Below are 10078 nucleotides of genomic sequence, written 5' to 3' on the forward strand. Positions count from 1 at the left end.
CACAAAGATGTAAAATTTAACTGGGTAACTGGAATCTATAGAAGTGAATCAAATGGATTTTCTCAAACTGAAAAGTATGACATAAATAACAATAAAGTACAATATAAATAACAGACACAGAAAGAGAGAAAATTAGGGAACTGAGAATGGACAAAAAATATCAGCTTGAAGTACAGAAAGAAGTTATAAAAAGATGGAAAATATAAAAAGGGCACAAGCAACATATAAAATAAGGTGAAATGCTTTAATAAACATTCAAATGTAGAGTCACAGAATGTAAATGAGAGAAAGATGCAGCAATTTTGTCAAAATAGTAGACTGGATTTCTCAAAATAATTAAGAAACATTACAAATTTCAAACTGTAAGTTCAAAGAAATAAGCATTTAAAATATAATGCAACTGCTAAAAACTAAAGACACAAATATTGCAAATAGCCTAAGTTAAAAGGCAAATTACTTTCAAAATAAGAAAATAATAAAGGCTGAGTTTTTAAATAAAAATTAGGGAAGCCAAAAGGCAATCTTGAGATGTTAAAAGAAAATTGATGACCCACCCATAATCTTAGCTGCAAGGGAAATATATATACCAAAAAGAAGCAAAATAAAGAGGTTTTCAGAAAAATAAAAATATACTGCCAATAAACCAATTGTAAAAACAACATTAATTCTTTCAGACTAAAGGAAAATAACCTTGGTTGCAAGAAAGAATATAATAACTAAAAGGGTAAGTATTAGGGTAAATGTAAATAAATATATCTGTTCAAAGCATTAAACATAACTTCCTGGGGGCTAAATATATGTAGAATTAAAATACAATGAACCCTGAACAATGTACTTGAAAATCTGCATATAATTAATAGTTGGCCTTCCACACAAGCAGTTCCCCCATACCCGTGGTCCCACATTCACAGTTGCACCAACCACAGAACTTGCAGTCTTGTATTATTTACTACTGGAGAAAAATCCACAAATAAATAGACTCATGCAGTTCAAATCCATGTTGTTCATGTGTCAACTGTATTTTTCATACACACACATTAAGAAAAGCACAAAAGTCAAAAAAGTGTTAAGTGGACCAAAACTATTTTAGGATCCTAGCACTGATCAGGAAGTGGTCACTTTTTTTTTATAGATTCTAATAAATAGTAAATAAGTAGCCTAAGCAATATTTAAAATGTATAACTAATAATAAAAAACAATATTTGCTTCCCATGCTTATTAGCCTAATTTAGTAGTATTTTTTGTATCAAGTATTTTGTTCATAGTCATCCAGTCTTCAATAATATAAGGTTAAATGTCACTGTCTGGTCTCAGTTGGTGGTTAGGTTTAAAAGAAGAGTGACTGATGGGCAACAGACCAACCCCTCTCTGATAGTGTAGTAATAGCAGCCAACTATATCCAGAAGTAGAATAAATTCTGTCCAGCAGAAAAGCAATATAATATTCAGCAGTAGTAGTTAGCCAAGCAGAATATATAGTTCCTCCCCCTCCCCACCCGAGACAACACCTAGAGAATTCTCAGAAATATTAGCTAGTCTCTTTGAGAAGCTTTTCCCAGAATTCATTCAGTCATTTATTTCCTCATTCAACAAATATTTATTTGAATGCTTATTATGTAAGAGGTGCTATATATGATCTATAGGTTTTACAATGAATAAAGTCTCAGGCAGAAGATAGGGATCAAAAATAAAAGGACAATGGAATAAACATGTAAACGTCTACTGGCCATAACTGTCAAAAGAATGACAAAACAAGGTGAGCAAACAACACAGTGAACCAGCCTGGGAAGAGTTGCTGTTTTAGGTGAGGTAGTTGGGAAGGCCTGCCTGATAAGGTGACCCTCCTGCAGAAGCCTGAATCAAGTGAGACTTATAGTTATGAGGATGCCTGAGGACAGAGCATCCCAAGCAGAATGGAAGTATCAAGGACCTGAGAAATTATATTGGTATGCTTGTGGAGAGAGCACGTGACAATCATGATGGAGCCCAGTGTACTTGTGGGGTGGGGAGGTGGGGGTGGGTAGGATACGTGGGGAAGGAAGAGTCAGAACAGGCTGGGGTTTATAGTCTAAATGAGATGGTCAGCCATTGGAAGATTTGTATACATTTGTGAAGCCCTGGTTTGAACAATGGATTGTGGAAGGAGTAACAGAGGGAAAGAAAGACATTTTAAAAATTACTACAGTCCAGGAAGAACACAGAGTGGTAGCAGTAAAGATAGTAATAGATTAGATTGATTAGATTAGGTGGTTAGATTCTCTATAGGTTTCAAGAGACAATCCACAGATAGAAAGATTAGATGTGAATGGGAAAGAAATGTACAAGAATGAAACCAAGACTTTTGTCTTCAGAAATAGTAACAATGATTTGGGAGGAAACTGAAGGGAAAATTACAAATTCTTTTTTGGGTATACTAATGTTGGGGGAGTGTGTAATTTCCTCAATTCCATCTCGCCACAGCAAAAATTTGAAGTGGTGGACCAGTGTTACAGCTTGGTTACAACTCAGTTTTATTAGGTAAGCAAAAGAAAATATATCCTCCAGGTGTGAGGGAGGGCCGATTCAACAGAAGAGAGGAGCTCAATTTTGGCTCCTTTTATTATACGTTTTTTTCTCCTCCCCATGAAATTGCCCTATGTAAATTGGGCTAACCAGAAGGGCTGTTTGTTTCATCTGAGGTTCTCACTCCGGTCCTCGGACATTCGTTTGTTCTATTTTCGTAGGCTTTTTCCTTTCTTTGTCTTTTGGCCACTGCTATTTTGGACTCCTTTTTCCTATTCTAACAACCTAACATCACCCCTCAAGAGATGGAAGACCCAATTCTTTGGAAATAGGGGCATCGAGGTCTCTCTGACTACTTCCTGGTGAGCTGGGATGACAAGGGGCATTGGGTCTCCCCCTCTTGCTAGTCTCAAGCCTCAGAGTCCTTCTAGCAGTGTCTATCCAAGGATGAGTGATATTTTCCATGGTCAGATGCAGTTTTATATATCCTTGTTGAACTGGCTTGCATGTTGTCATTTGTTGACCTGGTCAGAGACAAACGGGTTAGACAATAGATAATACATGGAGCAATCATAAACAGCATCAATATGGTGATAACAGGGATTAGTAGGGACATTAGCCAACTCCAAATTATATCTCGCCAGGAGAAGGAGCCCCCAAAGAGATATTGTAGCCACCCCGAGAACTCTCCAGCTCATTCTTTGACATCCTGCATGATCTGAATATTTTTCTTGAGGACTGTGAGACTTTCTTTAACTTAGCTGGAGGTATTCACCCAGAAACAACATGTCTCATTCAAGATGGTTCAAGTTCCTCCTTGTTCAGGGATCAGGAGATCTATCTCCTGTCTATTTTGGAGTACAACCCCTGCCAAACTGTATTGTCTTTTCAGAGCTATCCTGAGAAATTTTATCCCCAGAAACGTAATTTTGGGAGTTTTCATTAGAATGGCACTCATTTGTAGTCCTGAATAGGTATCTGAGCTCTCCCAGGGGCTCATGGGTGTATTGAGTGTCCTCTTCTGTTTTCTTCCATGGCTTGACTCATGAGTAGTGAATCCAGGAGTCATACCCTGGTACCCTTGACTGCTGTGGGGGTATAAAGTATTACAGGATAGGGGCCTTTCCATGTGGACTGGAGTTGAGCCTTTGGGGACCCATCTTTCCAGACTTTAATTAGGACTTGAGTCTCTGGAGCATATAGCGGTGGCTCTTTAGAGTCTTTTGGGTCCTGGTTGATCCCTCACAAGTGTATAAATTGTTGGAACTGCCCAATGGCCTTGGTATAAGACAGGAGGGTCTGGGCCTCTGGATCTAAGAAGAGGTCATTGACATAAACAAAAGGTTTCCCATATAGCATCTCATACGGACTAAGACCAACCTGGTCCTTAGGGGCAATATGGGTATTAAGGAGAGCTATTGGTAAAGCCTCCTTCCATCCCATGTAGGTCTCCTGGGTTATCTTTTTTATCGCCAGTTTTAACAGTTAGTTGCCTCTTTCTACTTTTCCTGAAGACTGAGGCCTCCAGCTATAATGGAGATAATAAGTAATGCCCAATGCTTTAGAGACCCCTTGTGTGACCTTAGAAGTAAATGATGTCCCATTGTCACTTTGTAATGACCTGTATATTGTCACCCTGCTTATTTAACTTATATGCAGAGTACATCATGAGAAACGCTGGGCTGGAAGAAACACAGCTGGAATCAAGATTGCCGGAGAAATATCAATAACCTCAGATATGTGGATGACACCACCCTTATGGCAGAAAGTGAAGAAGAACTAAAGAGCTTCTTGATGAAGGTGAAGGAGGAGAGTGAAAAAGTTGGCTTAAAGCTCAACATTCAGAAAACTAAGATCATGGCATCTGGTCCCATCACTCCATGGGAAATAGATGGGGAAACAGTGGAAACAGTGTCAGACTTTACTTTTTTGGGCTCCAGAATCACTGCTGATGGTGACTGCAGCCATGAAATTAAAAGACGCTTACTCCTTGGAAGGAAGGTTATGGCCAACCTAGATAGCATATTTAAAAGCAGAGACATTACTTTGCCAACAAAAGTCCGTCTAGTCAAGGCTATGGTTTTTCCAGTGGTCATGTTTGGATGTGAGAGTTGGACGGTGAAGAAAACTGAGCGCCGAAGAATTGATGCTTTTGAACTGTGGTGTTGGAGAAGACTGTTGAGAGTCCCTTGGACTGCAAGGAGATCCAATCAATCCATCCTACAAGAGATCAATCCTGGGTGTTCATTGGAAGGTCTGATGTCGAAGCTGAAACTCCAATACTTTGGCCACCTCATGCGAAGAGTTGACTCATTGGAAAAGACCCTAATTCTGGGTAGGATTGGGGGCGGGAGGAGAAGGGGACGACAGAGGATGAGATGGTTGGATGGCATCACCGACTCGATGAACATGGGTTTGGGTAGACTCCGGGAGTTGGTGATGGACAGAGAGGCCTGGTGTGCTGCAATTCATGGGGTCGCAAACAGTCGGACACGACTGAGCGACCGAACTGAACTGAACTGAATGACCTGGGCAGACCAAATCTCAGAATGATTTCAATGAGCAGTTTTTCACCACCTCCTCAACCTTCTCAGTCCAGGTTGGAAAGCCTTCAATCCATTCTGTGAATGTATCTATCATGACTAGTAGGTATTTATACCCTTGGGAAACTGGCATCTGTGTGAAGCCCATCTGCCAGTCTTCTCCTGGGTAGGTCCCATGCCATTTCCAGGCTGAGCCAGCTAGGGTCTTCGAGCTCCTTGGGGGTTGTTTAATTGGCAAGTGGGACAAAAGAAGACCACTTGCCTTATAATCATTTGGAGGCTTGTTCCTCTGAAGGACCTTTCTAGTAATCTTTGGAGGGCCTTTTCCCCTAAATGAGTGGTGGCTTGTATGGAGTTGAACAACTTCCATTGGAGGTTCCCAGGCAGAAAAAAAGAGTCCCTCCTTTTGAAACCACCCCATATGATCTTCTTGAAAGCCCTCAGTCTTAGCTTTAAGAGTCTCACCTTCAGTATATGAAGGAGTTTCTGGCAAATTAGTCTGTGGAACTAAGGTGGCAACCACTATTAGATCGCTGTTTTGTAATGCTGCTCTCTTAGCTACCTGATTGGCTGCTTGATTCCCTTGTGCCACTTTTGTGCTCCCTTTTTGATGTCCTTTACTATGGGAAACGGAAACCTCAGTGGGCAGATGGACTGTCTCTGAGAGCCTAAAGATTTGATCACCATACTTGATTGGGGACTCTCAGGTGGTCAAGTGGCCTCTTTGTTTCCAAATAGCTGCATGTGCATATAGCACCAGAACAGCATTCTTGGAGTTAATGTAAATGGCTACTCTTTTTCCTTTTCCCAGCTCTAAAGCTCAAGTCAGGGCTATGAGCTCAGCTAATTGGGCTGAAGTACATGGTGGCAAAGGTTTAGCCTCTAACGTCTCAAAATTAGAGACTACTGCATATCTGGCCCTTCTTTTTCCATCCAAGGCAAAGCTGCTTCCATCAGTGTACCAGATTTCCTCACGATTGGTCAGAGGATCTTCTGACAATCCCTTTCGGGGTTTTGTTCAGTGGTCCAAGGTTTCTGGCAAGAATGAAAGGGAAGAGAGCCCTCGGGGGTAGGCAGGAAGGTGGCTGGGTTAAGAACCTCATAAGGGGATATAGTCAGGCCTGGATTTTTCATCAGCACTGCTTGATATCTGAGGATTCTTTGATCAGACATCTGTAAATGGTCTCTCACATTTAGGAGTTATTTCACTTGGTGGCTGGTAAAAAATAACTAGTTTGCCCCTCAAAAGAGAGTTTTAAAGCATCTTCTGTCAGGTCTGCAATAACTGCAAGATCTTGAAGGCAGGGAGGCCAGACTCAGGCAGCTGGGTTGAGCCTCTTGAATAAGTAAGCCACAGGCTGGGACTCAGGTCCCAAGCTTTGAGTTAACACTCCCAAGGCCATTCCTTTCTTTTCATGGACATAAAGTTGGAATGCTTTTTCTGGGTCTGGCAACCGCAAGGTGAGTGCTTGAGTTAAGGCTTGTTTTAGTGTAGCCTCTGCCCTCTTTTGCAGAGTTCCCCACATCAATGGGATTAAATCATCCTGTCCTTTCAAGCTTTCATATAAGGGCTAGGCAATTAGACCATAGTTGGATATCCAGATTCTACAATACCCAGGTAGCCCCCAGGAAATCTCGCAATTGTTTTCAGGTCACGGGCGAGGGTAACTGGAGGATTCCTTGTACTCGATCAGAGGACAGCCTCTTGGACCTGTGTGTAATCTGAACTCCCAGGTAAGTGACCTTTGTCTCGACTATCTGTGCCTTAGCATGGGAGACTTTATATCCCCTCTCTTCCAAAAAGTTTGGAAACTGTATTGTATGTCGTTGGACATTTTTCTCATCTGGAAAGCAGATTTAGTAGGTCATCTACATATTGTAATATTTTCCCATTAGGTCCCAGGTCTAGATCTAGGAGATCCCAGCTAAGAGCCTGGCCAAAAAGGTGGGGGCTGTCTCTGAACCCCTGAGGTAATACTGTCCAAGTCATCTGTTGGTGTTTTTCTCCTGTAGCCTCCCACTCAAAGGCAAAAAGGTTTTGGGATCCTTTAACCAGTGGTATGCAAAATAATGCATCCTTGAGATCCAGGGCTATAAACCACTTGGCACTGGGTGGGATTTCCCCCAAGATTACATAGGAATTGGGTACTGTGGGATTGAGGGAAGTTACAACTTCATTTACGACCCAGAGATCTTGAACCATTCACCAGATCCTATCCTTTTTCTTTACAGGGAGGATCGGGGTGTTACATGGTGAATTAGTGGGGATCAATAGCCCACAGGCAAGGAATTTATTTATTAGAGGCTGTAGTCCTTCATAAGCTTCTCTTCTGAAGGGGTATTGTTTCCAGTTTGGAAACTGAGTGGGATCTCGGAGGAAAATAACGACTGGTTCTGGTTGATGGGCTTGGTGAGGGGTCCCCTAGTCCCATACCTGGGGGTTAATTTTGCCCTCCCATAGTTTTTGGTCCCTTCCTATTGGAGAGGGTGTAATGGGTTTCTCAGTGGTAACCAAATGCTGTAGGGCTCTAGGGGCTGAAAAGTTTCCCATCACAAGGTTGGTGCCCAGTTTAGTGAGTATATCTCTTCCCAATAAGGGAGTAGGACACTCAGGGACCACTAGAAACTTGTGGGAAAATCTTTGGCCATCACAGAAGCAAATAAATGCTCAGGTGAATCTTTTTGTAATGGTTTTTCCTATAACACCCAAAATGGTACAGGTTTTGGGAGAGAAGCCTCCAGAATAGGAGGTCAGGACAGTATAGGTAGCCCCTGCATCAACCAAATTCTCAGACTTACCTGCCACATCCAGTTGCACCCTTGGCTCCAGCCCTGTGATAGTTATCTGTGACAGGCAGGCTGGCTGGAGCTTCAGTCCTGTTGAACCATCCTGAGGGAAGGCTTGGTGTTTGACCTTGAGGCTCTTGGGTCCTGAGGGCAAAGTGCCGCCCAGTGTCCCAACTGATGGCATTTGTAGCAAGCTGTTTTAGGAGATTTGTCACTGTTTAGACACTCTTTGGCCCAGTGTCTACAGATTAGACATTTGCCTTGTTCCCTTTAAGGACTCAGGGTTTGTGATAGGGCTTCCCTGGAGGGCGGTCAGCATCTGGGCATGCCTTATCTCTTTCTTTCTCTCCCTGTCCTGGGACTTGGCCTCCCTCTCCTGTTCTCTGTTATAAAAGATATTGGTGGTTGGACCATCTCATCTAAAGAGGCAGCAGGATCCTTCTGCTGTAGCTGTTGTAACTTTATCCTGATATCTGATGCACATTGGGATAGGAATATGTGCTTTAAAATCACCTGCCCCTCATAAGAATCTAAGTCCAGATTGGTAAACTTTTGGAGGGCCTCTTTTAGCCTTTTCAGAAAGGCAATAATGTTCTCATTGGGCTCCTGAGTTATTGCTGAAACCCAGGCAGAGCTGATTACTTTTTGCTGGGCTGCTTTTAGTCCTGTCTTTATACAGATCAGAAAATGATCCATTTCCCAGATGTGCTCAGAGTCATTATAATTCCAATTAGGATCTGAGGAGGGGACTGCAGTTTCCCCCACTGGGTATTTATCGCTTAACATGTGAAGCCCCATAGCATACCTTCCAGCTTCCTTTAAAACCCTAGCACACTCAGGATCAGATAAAGTTTGACTAAATATGACCATGATGTCCTTCCATGTCAAGTCAAAGGCCAAGATAATGGGTTGGAATGTATCTATATATTTGCCTGGGTCATCTGTATAGCTTCCCAGGTCTTGTTTGAGCTGTCTTACTTCTAAGAGGGAGAAGGGCTTATGGACCTGGATTGGTCCAAATTCTCCTCCAGTTTCAACTAAGGGACATACTCGAGTTGGCTTTTGTAGAAGGGGTGCTCCTGGATATGGGGGCACGTTTGGATACAAGGAAGGAGCACCAGGCAACTCGGGAGCCATGGAAGGTGAGCCTTCATGGGGGGCTTCCTTCTCTTGGTTTTCTGTGCCTAACACCATTTGCCTAGTAGGCTCACTTTTAGGGCATACAACAATCCCATACTTAAGACAGAGTTCCTTCATATCTCTTAGTCAGAAGAAAATTTGGACCTAAGGGATATCTGTACATTTCCCTTGTCTTTTGCAGAATAAGTCTAGCTTCACAGTGGTACTGTAATTTAAACTCACATCCTCAGGCCAGTGTTCCTTATCCCCCAGAGGATACCGTGGCCGTGTAATGGCACAAAAGAATTTTAAGCAACTTCTCCTTAGAGTTAGAGGATTGAACAACTTCCAGTTACCAAGGATGCATCTCAAGGGTGTCTGTCGGGAAGTGGATTGGTTATGCCCCATCTGAAAGATAGTGGTGACAGAGAGGAAAAGAAAAAAGGAAAAGAAAAACTAATAGGCCTCCTTCTATTTTTATGGTTGGACTTCCTTAGGGGTGAGTCTTCCTGAAGCTTACCCTACCCAGTACTGTTGCAACCTGAGAGCTTGGCATCACCAGTAAGTGTGCAGATCCCCATGCAGGTTGAGTCATGACAACCTCTGGAAGATCGAATCCCCGGGCAGGTTGAGTCATGTTGGCCTACCAAGAATTAGGTTCCTGGGCAGGTCGAGGTGTATCAATCTCCTAAACCCCTGGACTGGCAGATCCCCAAGCAGGTTGAGGTGTGACAAACTTCCAAGGGCCAGATCCCTAGGCAGGTTGAGGCAGGTCAACCTCCTGGGACCCCAGGACTGGACTTGGGAGTCCCCAAGGTTTCCAGCATGACCAGTGCTGGGTAGGATTAAGGGTTGTAATCTTAACTCATTGCTGGGTTGTCCACTGTGGATGGGAATAGGTATCATGATGTAAAGCAATCCAAGCCTGTACCCTGAGACTGGGAATCTGATGAAACAGCCATAAGCCTTATCCTCTTATTGCTCTGAGGGAATGTGAGTCACTGATTTCTTTCCCTAGTCCTCCATAAGAATTTAGGGTGTTTCCAATGGTAAAATTTCATTGTCAGAGACCCACTTTATGTAATAACAAAAGTAATGACAAAGGAGTGGGTTATTTGGTCCTGTTAG

At 42.7% G+C, this 10078-nt stretch overlaps 1 long non-coding RNA gene across 1 annotated transcript; it reads left to right on the top strand.

Annotated features, from left to right (window-relative positions):
• The first annotated feature begins 1758 nt into the window (after positions 1-1758).
• Positions 1759-9406, top strand: LOC145540958 (uncharacterized). Its single transcript, XR_014078669.1, has 3 exons — positions 1759-1803; positions 4161-5100; positions 6696-9406. It is a non-coding gene; the product is annotated as an uncharacterized LOC145540958 (long non-coding RNA).
• Positions 9407-10078: the final 672 nt, after the last annotated feature.

This window comes from Giraffa tippelskirchi, chromosome 3 (genome assembly GCF_054371585.1).
Source record: "Giraffa tippelskirchi isolate mGirTip1 chromosome 3, T2T-mGirTip1v1.2.pri, whole genome shotgun sequence".
In the NCBI taxonomy this organism is placed as follows: domain Eukaryota; kingdom Metazoa; phylum Chordata; class Mammalia; order Artiodactyla; family Giraffidae; genus Giraffa; species Giraffa tippelskirchi.